Source organism: Sapajus apella, unplaced genomic scaffold, assembly GCF_009761245.1.
Source record: "Sapajus apella isolate SASKATOON/1434 unplaced genomic scaffold, GSC_monkey_1.0 scaffold9, whole genome shotgun sequence".
Lineage (NCBI taxonomy): Eukaryota > Metazoa > Chordata > Mammalia > Primates > Cebidae > Sapajus > Sapajus apella.
In genome coordinates, this window is record NW_022436949.1 from 26,369,803 (window position 1) to 26,382,396 (window position 12,594).

The following is a 12,594-nucleotide window of genomic DNA, read 5'->3' on the forward strand; positions in this document are numbered from 1 at the left end:
GAGTGATTGCATTTGTGTAGATCTGGCCTCAGAGACAAAAAAGAACGAAGGATAAATTTTAATGAAGTAATGCCATAATAGGAAAATGCCTGATGTATACAGTTTTAGGAACAGGATGATTACTATTTTAATACATATCTTTGTTCATCTATATTGTAAAGGTGCTGCTCATACCCTGGAAAATCTTACCTTGGTGCTATTGCTACTGGATTGATGATTCACAGTTTCTGTCTTATACATCTATTATTATAATCTTATTCAAAGGTTGAATTATTTATGTTAGGGCTCATATATAAGAATATAAGGTCTATCTTTTAAAACTAATTTTTAATTAACAAAAAGTATATTATGTAGGGCATAATGTTTTGAAATATGTATGCATTTGTGGAAGGGATAAATCATGCTAATGAACATATCTATGACTTATTTTTGTGTGGAAAGAACACTTAAAATCTGTCTTAGTGATTTCAAATATACAATACACTATTAATAACTATAATCACCATGTTGTACAATAGATCTCTTGAACTTGTTACTCCTACCAAACTAAAATTTCTATCCTTTGACCATCATTTTACCCAACCACTCTCATACTCCCAGGGTTTGGTAACCTCCGTTGTATTCTCTACTTCTACTATTAGATTTCACATGCAAGTGAGACCATATAGCTTTTGTCATTCTGTGCCTGCCTCAGTGTTCTCCAGTTTCATCCATGTTGTCTCAAATGACAAGATTTCCCTTTCAAAGCTGAATAGGGGTTCCATATATATATATATATATATGCCACATTGTCTTTATCAATTTATCCATTGATGGGCACTTAGGTTGACTATTGTGAAAAATGCCACAATAAACTTGAGAGTGTAGATAATCCTGTGACTTAACTGATTTCATTTTCTTTGGATATATACCCAGTGGTGGGATTGCTGGATCATACAGTAATTCTATTTTTAATATTTTAAGGAACCTCCATACTGTTTTCTATGTCTGTGCTAATTTACATTCCCACCAGCAGTGTGCAAGGGTTCCCTTTTATTTGTATCCTCAACAGCATTTGCTATCTTTTATCTTTTTAATAATAGCCATTTTAGCAGGTATGACTTCATTGTGGTTTTAATTTGCATTTCTCTGATAATTACAGATTTTGAACATTTTTTCTTATGCTTGTTGGCTATTCGTATGCCTTCTTTTAAGAAATGTCTACTTAGATCCTTGGTACATTTTTTAATTGGATTATTTTCTTTCTATTGAATTGTTTGAGTTGCCTCCCTGTTTTGGATATTAACTCCTTACCAGATGTATAATTTGCAAATATGTCCTTCCAGTCCTTAGGTTATCTCTTCACTCTGTGACTGCTTCCTTGGCTGTGCAGGAGCATTTAGTTTGACATCCCATTTGTCTGTTTTCGCTTTTGTTGTTAGTGCTTTTGAGCTCATATCTAGAAATCATTGCCAAGACCAGTGTCACGAAATTTTCCCCTATATTTTCTTCTACTTTCAGGTCTTTAAGTTTTTAATATATTTTGAGTTGATTTTTTGTATATGGTATAAAATAAGGGTCTAATTTCATTCATCTGCACATGGATATTCAGTTATCTCAACATCATTTATTGAAGAGACTGACTTTTCTTCATTGTATGGTCTTGGCACCCTTGTCAAAAATCAATTGACTATAAATACATGGATTTATTTCTGAGGTCTCTAAATTGTTACATTGGTCTATGTTTTTACTTTTATTCTAATACCATGCTGTTTTAATTACAATAGGTTTGTGGTATATTTGAAGTCAGATAATTTAATGCTTCCAGTTTTGTTTCTGTTTTGCTCAAGATTGCTTTGGTTATTCAGGGTCTTTTGGTTACATGCTAATTTTAAGATTATTGTGTCTATTTTTGTAAAAAAAAATGTGATTGAAATTTTGATAGGGATTGCATTGAGTCTGTAGATTGCTTTGAGTAGTATGGATATTTTAACAATATTAATTTTTCCTATCCATGAACATGGGATGTCTTTTCATTATTTTGTGTCTTCTATTTCTCTTATCAATTTCTTACAGTTTTAAGTGCACAGGTCCTTAAATTAGCTGGGTGTGGTGGCATGTACCTGTAGTCTCAGCTGCTCGGGAGGCTGAGGCAGGAGATTCACTTGAGCCTGGAAGGCAGAGGTTGCAGTGAGCTGAGATTGCACCACTGCATTCCAGCCTGGGTGACAAAGAGAGGCTCCATCTCAAAAAAACAAACAAACAAAAAAAAAATGGAGAAAAGCAAGGCAGGATGACTGACCACCTGGGAGTGACATAGAACCAGGAAAACCTCTCCCACCCAGTGAAGTGATAAGCAAGTGAGCAACCCCAGGAATCCACACTTCTCCAATGGATCTTTACAACCCTTGGGTCAGGAGATCCCTTTGTGAACCCACTCCACCAAGGCCTTTGGACTGACACATAGAGCTATGTGGAATTTTGGCAGAACAGTGGGTCAGGCACAATCAGAGCCCCCGTGGCCTTAGATGCCCAGGATTCCCAGAAAAAGCAGCTGCAACTCCACCAAAAAGGGGGGTTAGGCCCCTGTACATACCCCTAGGAAATGGAGTGAATCCAGGGGGATGAGCGGGGACGGGATGCAGGTTCTACTTGCACTTCAACTCACAGGATAAGACCCACTGTCTTGGAACTCCAGCCAGCCACTGGTAGCAGTGTTACACCTCCCTAAGGTAGAGCTCCCAGTGTAAGAGGCAGACCACCATCTTTGCTGTTTCACAGCCTTAGCCATTGTTGCCTTAGGGGTCTAGGGAATCTGAGACAACTAAGGACTGGAACAGTCCCCCAGCATAGCCAGAGTTTTAAGGAGAAGTGGTCAGACTGTTTATTCATGCACATGTTGATTCCTGTTTTTCTTCACTGGGCAGAATCTTCCAACAAGGGTCTCCAGTCACACCCACTGGTGTTTTCCAGTTGACAGTGGTTTCAAACCTCTCTGGGATGGAGCTCCCAGGGGGAGAGGAGGTCTGCTATCTTTGCTGTTAGGCCACTTTAGCTGTTCATGCCTTTAGCTTTGGAGAGTCCAAGGTGACCAGGAGCTGAAGCAGATCCCCAGCACAGCACAGCTGCTCTATGAAAATATGGCCAGAATTCTTTTTAAAGCACGTCCCTGATGGCCTTCCTCCTCACTGGTTGGGACCTTCCAAACAGGGTTTCCAGCTACCCCTGCTGGTGTTTTCTGGCAAGCAGCAGTTCCAAACCTCCCTGGGATGGGGCTCCCAGAGGGAGGGTGGCCTTCCATCCTTGCTGTTTGGCTGCCTTATTCATTCTTGACTTTGAACTTTGGAGAATCTGAGATGACTACCAGCTGGAGCAGACACGCAGCACAGCACACCTGCTCTTTATCTCTCCGTTTCTGAAGGACAGCTTTTTTGAGTACAGTAATTCTTGCTTTCCAGTTATTTTCCCTTTAGCGTTTTGAATATAACATCCCACTCTCTTCTAGCCTTTGAAGTTTTTCTGAGAAATCCATTGCTAATCTTATTAAAACTCCCTTATGTGTGTTTGCTTGTTTTCTCTTGCTGACTTCAGGGTCCTATTTTTGTCTGATTTTTAACAATTTTCTTTTTTCTTTTAATGTCTTGGTGTAGTTTTGTTTGGATTGAGTCTGACTGAAGACTTTTGACCTTTCTGTACAAAATCTTTTTCCAAATTTGGAAAGTTTTCTTTTATTATTTCTTTATTTTTATTTTTTATTGTACTTTAGGCTCTGGGGTACATGTGCAGATCATGCAGGATTGTTGCATAGGTACATACATGGCAATGTGGTTTGCTGCCTCCACCCTCATCCTGTTACCTACATCTGGCATTTTTTCCCATGTCATCCCTCCCCAATCTCCCCACCGCCCTGCTGTCCCTCCCTTGGTGCCCCCAAACAGACCCAGTGTGTGATGCTCCCCTCCCTGTGTCTGTGTGTTCTCATTGTTCAACACCTGCCTATGAGTGTTGAACATGTGGTGTTTGATTTTCTGTTCTTGTGTCAGTTTGCTGAGGATGATGGTTTCCAGATTAATCCATGTCTCTACAAAGGACATGAACTCATTGTATTTTTTGGCTGTATAGTATTCCATGGTGACTATGTACCACATTTTCCTTGTCCACTCTATCGTCAGTGGGCATTTGGGTTGGTTCCAGGTCTCTGCAATTGTAAACAATGCCACTATGAACATACATGTGCACATGTCTTTATAATAGAATGTTTTATAATCCTTTGGTTATATACCCAGTAATGGGATTGCTGGGTCAAATGGAATTTCTATTTCTAGGTCCTTGAGGAAGTGCCACACTGTCTTCCACAATGGTTGAACTAGTTTAAACTCCCACCAACAGTGTGAAAGTGTTTCTATTTATCCATATCCTCTCCAGCATCTGTTGTCTCCAGGTATTTTAATGATCACCATTCTAACTGGCGTGAGATAGTATCTCAATGTGGTTTTGATTTGCATTTCTCTAATAATCAGTGATGATGAGCATTTTTTCATATGTTTGTTGGCCTCATATATGTCTTCTTTTGAAAAGTGTCTGTTCATATGCTTTGCCCACTTTTGGATGGGTTTGTTTGGTTTTTTCTTGTAAATCTATTTTAGTTATTTGTAGATTCTGGATATTAGCCCTTTGTCAGATGGGTGAATTGCAAAATTTTTTTCCCATTCTGTTGGTTGTTGGTTCACTCTAATGATTATTTCTTTTGCTGTACAGAAGCTCTGGAGTTTAATTAGGTCCCATTTGTCTGTTTTGGCTTTTGTTGCCAGTGCTTTTGGTGTTTTAGTCATGAAGTCCTTGCCTATGCCTATGTCGTGAATGGTTTTGCCTAGGTTTTCTTCTAGGGTTTTTATGGTGTTAGGTCTTATGTTTGAGTCTTTAATCCATCTGGAGTTAATTTTAGTGTAAAGTGTCAGGAAGGGGTCCAGCTTCAGCTTTCTGTACACTGCTAGCCAGCTTTCCCAACACCATTTATTAAACATGGAATCCTTTCCCCATTGCTTGTTTTCATCAGGTTTGTCAAAGATCAGATGGTTGTAGATATGTGGCATTGCCTCCAAGGCCTCTGTTCTGTTCCATTGGTCTATATCTCTGTTTTGGTACCAGTACCATGCTGTTTTGATTACTGTAGCCTTGTAGTATAGTTTGAAATCAGGTAGCATGATGCCTCTGGCTTTGTTCTTTTTGCTTAGGATTGTCTTGGCTATTTGGGCTCTCTTTTGGTTCCATATGAAGTTTAAGGTGGTTTTTTTCCAGTTCTGTGAAGAAGGCCATTGGTAGCTTGATGGGAATAGCATTGAATCTATAGATTACTTTGGGCAGTATGGCCATTTTCATGATATTGATTCTTCCTAACCATGAACATGAAATATTTCTCCATCTGTTTGTGTCCTCTCTTATTTTCTTCAGCAGTCATTTGTAGTTCTCCCTGAAAAGGTTCTTTACATCCTTTGTTAGTTGTATTCCTAGGTATTTTATTCTCTTTATAGCAATTGTAAATGGGAGTTAACTCATGATTTGGTTCTCTGTTTTTCTGTTATTGGTGTATAGAAATGCTTGTGATTTCTGCACATTGATTTTGTATCCTGAGACTTTGCTGAAGTTGCTTATAGTTTAAGGACATTTTGGGCTGAGATGATAGGGTCTCCTAAATATACAATCATGTCTGCAAATAGAGGCAATTTGACTTCCTTTTTTCCTAACTGAATACCTTTTATTTATTTATTTATTTTCTTCCCTAATTGCTCTGGCTAGAACTTCCAATACTTTACTGAAGAGGAGTGGTGAGAGAGGGCATCCTTGTCTAGTGCCGGATTTCAAAGGGAATGCTTCCAGCTTTTGCCCATTCAGTATGATATTGGCTGTAGGTTTGTTGTAAATAGCTTTTATTATTTTGAGATATGTTCCTTCGATACCTAGTTTATTGAGAGTTTTTAGCATAAAGCGTTGTTGAATTTTGTCGAAGTCCTTCTCTGCATCTATTGAGATAATCATGTCGTTTTTGTCTTTGGTTCAGTTCTGTATATGTGGTGGATTACGTTTATCGACTTGCATATGTTGAACCATCCTTGAATCCCTGGAATGAAGCCTACTTGATTGTGATGGATAACCTTTTTGATGTGCTGTTTCAATCGGTTTGTCAGTATTTTATTGAAGATTTTTGCATCTATGTTCATCATGGATATTGGCCTGAAGTTTTCTTTTCTTTTCTTTTCTTTTTTTTTTTTTTTTGTGTTGAGTCTCTGCCAGTTTTTGGTACCAGGATGATGTTGGTCTCATAAAATGCTTTGGGAACGATTCCCTCTTTTTGTATTGTTTGGAATAGTTTCAGAAGGAATGCTACTAGCCCCTCTTTGTACATCTGGTAGAATTCAGCTGTGATCCCATCTGGACCTAGACTTTTTTTGGTTGGTAGGCTATTAGTTGCTGCCTCAACTTCAGCCTTGTTATTTGTCTGTTCAAGGTTTCACTTATTCCTGGTTTAGGCTTGGGAGGATGCAAGTGTCCAGGAATTTATTCATTTCTTCCAGGTTTACTGGTTTATGTGCATAGAGTTGTTTGTAATAATCTCTGATGATAGTTTGTATTTCTGTAGAGTTAGTGGTGATATCCCCTTTATTGTTTTTTATTGCATCTATTTGATTCTTCTTCCTTGTCTTTTTTATTAATCTGGCTAGTGGTCTATTTCGTTGATCTTTTTGAAAAACCAGCACCCGGATTCATTGATTTTTTGAAGGTTGTTTTGTGTGTTTCTGTCTCCTTCAGTTCTGCTCTGATCTTAGTTATTTCTTGTCTTCTGCTAGCTTTTGAGTTTTTGCTTTTAGCTTTTTTTTTTTTTTTACCTTGCTCCTCTAGCTCTTTCCATTTTGATGACAGGGTGTCGATTTTAGATCTTTCCTCACTTCTCATGTGGGCATTTATTGCTATAAATTTCCCGCTAGACACTGCTTTAAATGTGTCCCAGAGATTCTGGTACTTTGTGTCTTCATTCTCGTTGGTTTCAAAGATCATCTTTATTTCTGCCTTCATTTTATTATTTATCCAGTCGACATTCAGGAGCCAGTTGTTCAGTTTCCATGAAGTTGTGTGGTTTTGAGTTAGTTTCTCGATTCTGAGTTCTAATTTGATTACACTGTGGTCTGAGAGACCATTTGTTATGATTTCCATTCTTTTGCATTTGCTAAGGAGTGATTTACTTCCAATTATGTGGTCAGTTTTAGAGTAGGTGCCATGCAGTGCTGAGAAGAATGTATGTTGTTTGGATTTGGGGTGGAGATTTCTGCAGATGTCTATTAGGTCTGCTTCGTTCAGATCTGAGTTTAATAAGTCCTGGATATCCTTGTTAATTTGCTGTCTCGTTGATCTATCTAATATTGACAGTGGAGTGTTAAAGTTTCCCACTATTATTGTGTGGGAGACTAAGTCTCTGTAGGTCATTAAAAACTTGCTTTATGTATCTGGGTGCTTCTGTATTGGGTGCATGTATATTTAGGATCATTAGCTCTTCTTGATGCATTGCTCCTTTTACCATTTATTAATGCCCTTTTTTGTCTCTTTTGATCTTTGTTGGATTAAAGTCCATTTTATCAGAGACTAGATTGCAACTACTGCTTTTTTTTTTGGTGCTCCATTTGGTTGATAAATCTTCCTCCATCCCTTTATTTTTAACCTATGTGTGTCCTTGCACATGAAATGGGTTTCCTGAATACAGCACACTGATGGGTTTTGATTTTTTGTCCAATTTGCCAGTCTGTGTCTTTTGAATGGGGCCTTTAGTCCATTTACATTTCAGGTTAGTGTTGTTATGTGTGAATTTGATCCTGCCATTTTTATGCTGGCTGGATGTTTTGCCCATTAGTTGACACATTTTCTTCATTGTGCTGATAGTCTTCACCATTTGGTAGGTGTTTGGAGTGGCTGGCACTGGTTATTCCTTTCCTTGTTTAGTGCTTCTTTCAGGAGCTGTTGTAAGGCAGGCCTGGAAGTGATGAAATCTCTTAGCAATTGCTTGTCCAAAATAATTTTTTTTCTCCTTTGCTTATGAAGCTTAGTTTGACTGGATATGAAATTCTAGGTTGAAAAGTTCTTTTCTTTAAGTATGTTGAATATTGACCCCCACTTTCTTCTGTCTTGTAGGGTTTCTGCTGAGAGATCCTCTGTGAGTCTGATGGGCTTCCCTTTGTGAGTGACCTGACCTTTCTCTCTTGCTGCCTTTAGCATTTTTTCCTTCATTTCAACCCTCATGAATCTGACAATTGTGTGCCTTGGGGTTGCTCTTCTTGAGGAATATCTCCATGGTGTTCTCTGTATTTCCTGGACTTGAATGTTGGCCTACCTTGCTAGGTCAGGGAAGTTTTCCTGGATAATACCCTGAAGATTATTTTCCAGGTTGGATTCATTCTCTCCGTCATATTCAGGTACACCGATCAAATGTAGATTAGATCTTTTCACATAATCCCATATTTCTTGGAGGCTTTGTTCATTTCTTTTCTCTCTTTTTTCTCTATTCTTGCCTTCTCATTTTATTTCATTGAATTGATCTTCAATCTCTGATATCCTTTCTTCTGCTTGGTCAATTCAGCTAACCAAGAGAGTGGGGCTGCGTTGTCTTCCCAGGCACTGGGCAGGCCTGAAGTCTGTGTTTGTAGGTGCCAATCTGGTATCTGAAACCAGATGTGCTGAGTTGGTGCTGGAGAAGGATCTAAGGCCTAGGGCTATATGGGTAAAACCTGGTTCTAGGCTAGCCTGAAACCTTAGCAGACTGCAGGACCTAGACGGGGGGCTGGGTCCATGGTGCTAGTCTGATGATTAAGACTGCAGAGGTGAGTCTGCTGCTGGAGTGGGCCTGAAATTTGGGCCACTGGGGTCACCTGAGTGCTGGGGGTGGTCCAGAGCTTGGGTCCACTAAAGCTAACCTGGCCCTGGGGTGGGCCCACAGGCATAGTTCACTGGTCCTGGCCTGAAGTCTGGCACAATGGGGGCCTGCCTAGCACTGGATTTTCCTGGGGTGGGCTTGGTGTTGGAGATCAAGGCAAAGTTTGGTCCTCAATTCCCTCTCCTTCCCCTGTGTGGAAGATATCTCTTTCCATACTAGGCTGCCTGGATTTGGGAAAGCAGTGACTTAGGTAATGCAAAATTGTCCTTCCTAGCTTCTCCAATGTGTCTTAAAATTTCTATGCTATACCCAGGTGTTCAATTCTCCCATCTGGTTTCCTTAGCTCTTATGAAGGTACTTTTGTGGATGGATAGTTGTTCAAATTAATACTTCTGCAAGAGAAGCAAGTGTTACCAAGTCCTATTTTACCACCTTGCTGACATCCAGTTCCTGGTCTGTCTTCTTCTGCCCATTGTTCCTTGCAGCAGCTATATTAGCAGAAGCTGTATTAGTCCTGGGTATAAAGTTTCACTTATGCAAGATGAATAAGTTCTGGAGATCTAACATATAGCACAGTGACTGTAGTCAACAATATGGTGTTACATGCTTGAAATTTTCTAAGAGGGTAGATTGTAAGTATTCTCATCATACACACACAAAAAGATAACTATGTGAGGGGAGGGATATGTTAATTAGCTTGGTTGGGGTGGTTATTTTACAATGTATACATATGTTAAAATATCAAGTTGTACACCTAAAATATATGCAATTTTTATTTGTCAATTATACCATAATAAATCTGAAGGAAGAAAGTAAAGTTGCAACTGTATTGGTTGCAAAAGTGGCCCCAATTAATAGTCTCTCTTTATCCATGCCCTTTTCAATGTGTCTTTGCAGTTACTCTCATCAAGCGTTGCAGTCTATTTTCCCATCCTTTGGATTAGGGCTGTGTTTGCTTTGGCTAATAGATTGTGACACATATAACATTATGTTAGTTCCAAGGCTAGACCTCAAGAGGCCATGTGTAACTCTACCATGCTCTGGAAACTTTGCTTCTACCATGAGGACAAGTCCAGGTAAGCCTGTTGGAGGATGAGAGAACTAGGCAGTAGAGATGACTTTTCCCAGCTTACGCCATCTCACACTGGCCCAACCAACAATAATGGAAAATGCATAAGCAAGCCCGGTTCAAATCAGCAAACTTGGTCCATATCAGCAAGCGTGACCCAAATCAGCAGAACTACCAGTTAACCCATAAACTAATGAGCAAGAAACTGTTGATTGTTCCATGCCATTGAGAGTTTATGGTTGCTTGTTATGCATCATTATTACAGTAATAGCTAACTGATAGAGAAGATCACTCTGCTAGACAGTAGCAGAGATGGGGCCTACATTCTGAACCTACATCCTGCCTCCAGAGTCCATCCTCTTAATCACTATGTAAGTGCCATCCTTAGAGCATCCATTATCTAGTAGAAAAAAACAAAAACTAAGCAAGAAATATATTGTGATAAGTAAAATAATACGAGTACAATTTGTTAGTACCTAAAGAAGAAAGTAGTTAATTTTGTTTGGATGCAAGAGAGCAAAGAAAAGTATATAATCAAAGATAGTGTAATGGGGGAGTTATCATCAGGGCTGAGTTTAGGTGGAACTAACCAAGTAGACAGGAAGGAGAAGGACTTTTTGAATAGTCTATGTGAAAGAGAGAATGATTAAAAGCTTTTAATCTAGGAAATGCTATGGTGATGTTCATGCTTGGAAAGACCACTCTGGCAGCACTATGGGAAATGCATTTGGAGGTGACTGTGATTAAAAGGAAACGGAGCCTTCATAATAATATATGGTTCATAATAATAATATAGATAGGTCATAATATAGTGTTCTGAGGTCATAATATAGAATTCTGAAAATACTGAATGATGGTAATATGGTGAAGATGGAGATGATAGAACAGCAGTACTTCCTTGGGGGAAGAGTGAAGACAAAAGGCTTTTTGAGGAAGTGCTATTTGACTAGGTTCTTAAAGAATGGGTAGACTTCAATAGTAGACTTGTAGACAATATTTTAGGCTGAAGAAATGGCACAGATGATGCCATGAAGGTAAAGAATTCTAGATTATTCTCAAAATATATGTCTTATAGGTAGATAAGTTCATGTGAAGTCTAGAATACAAGGTTGCTACTAAAGAGAAATAAGGAAGTGTATAGAGGGTTATAAAGCCACGGACTATTAGATCTTTTTCAGATCAGCAAGTTGAAGCTGTAATATGCAAGGTCTTAACAATCAGGCTAAGGAGTTTAAATCAATTTAGTCATTCTTTGGAATCATTGCTAATTTGTGAACATCTGTGAGCACGCATTTTGTGAGCCATGGTTTATTTAATACTAGGTACTTGTCTAGCATTTTGTGAGCCTGGGAGAGAGATTAAGATGCTTCTGGTGGTGGGGAAAATAAAATGTGGGTTTGAAACACATTTATGGGTTCTTGACCCAGAAGAACTGACGGGAAATTGTATATGGTTCTACTGACAAAATGACTTTAAGATATTAAACTTTGTTAGTCGTCTTTAATAAAAATAATGCTGAGAATGAGGGACAGCCAACTTAATTGTTGAGTCTGGATCTAGAAGACTTCTGAAATAGACATATGGAGCACTGAAACAGAACTATATGTCTGGAACTTTGGAGGAAGAGCAAGGATAGAGGAGTAATTTGGTAGACATTCATATTGAGGCATTATTTTGATGCTGCAGAAATAGATATTACAGAAGAAGGAAGGGAAGAAGGCAAGATACAGAGAGGATGACCACATAAATTTATCCCTCAAGATGGGGCACTATTCAGAGTGAAATGCATTACTATTAATAATTATGCCAGGACAACAAGCTACATTAGGATAGTCCCAAGGCAATTTAGATACCTTGACATGTTAGAGAGAGAGGATAGACTGTGGAGGCTCTTTGAGATTGGTGATTGACAAGGAGGCAACTCGGAAGGGCTAGGAGGAAAAGTAGTAGCATAGGGAGGGGTTGGCTCCTTATTCTGAATCCACTCTGAATAGGGAGACTGAGCAATCAGGAGGTGTCTGCTGAATTGGGCTAAAGAGCCCAGGTGAAGGACTATGAGTCCTGAGGAAAGCAAGTATCACTGGAGCCATGGTTTATTTAAAAGCTTCCATCCACAAAATAGAATCTGCTTTTGAGAGGTTAAACCTGGCTATTCCTCAACTCTCTGCCACCTACATTTTTCTCATGTTAGAAAGAACTTCCTATTCTCTCCTTTGAAACATCTTTAGGCTCCTCCTCAGCGTGTCCCAGGACAGTTTTACAGCTCTGTATGGAATGCAGATGGATGGCTGCCTGTTTCCATTTCATGCTTTGGATTTACCGGTGCAGGTTATATAGCTTCTCAGTGTTACTGAAATTGAAAAACATTTCTAAAGCTTGCAGCATGTCAAGCTCTGTGATTTTGAATAAGATTGGATTTTACAGTCTGTTGTGTGGCTTTAATAATTCTTGTGCTGAGAAAATTTTGAAAGTAAAACAACATACAACAAGACACCTGCTCTGTGTGAAATGTCTTCTGCATCTTATTGGGAAGGTGAAATCGCCTTAAGTATAAATGGTCATGAAAATATTAATTCCTATATCGTTATTTTTCTTATGATTTAGGAATATCATAGTATCTAGTGCTTCA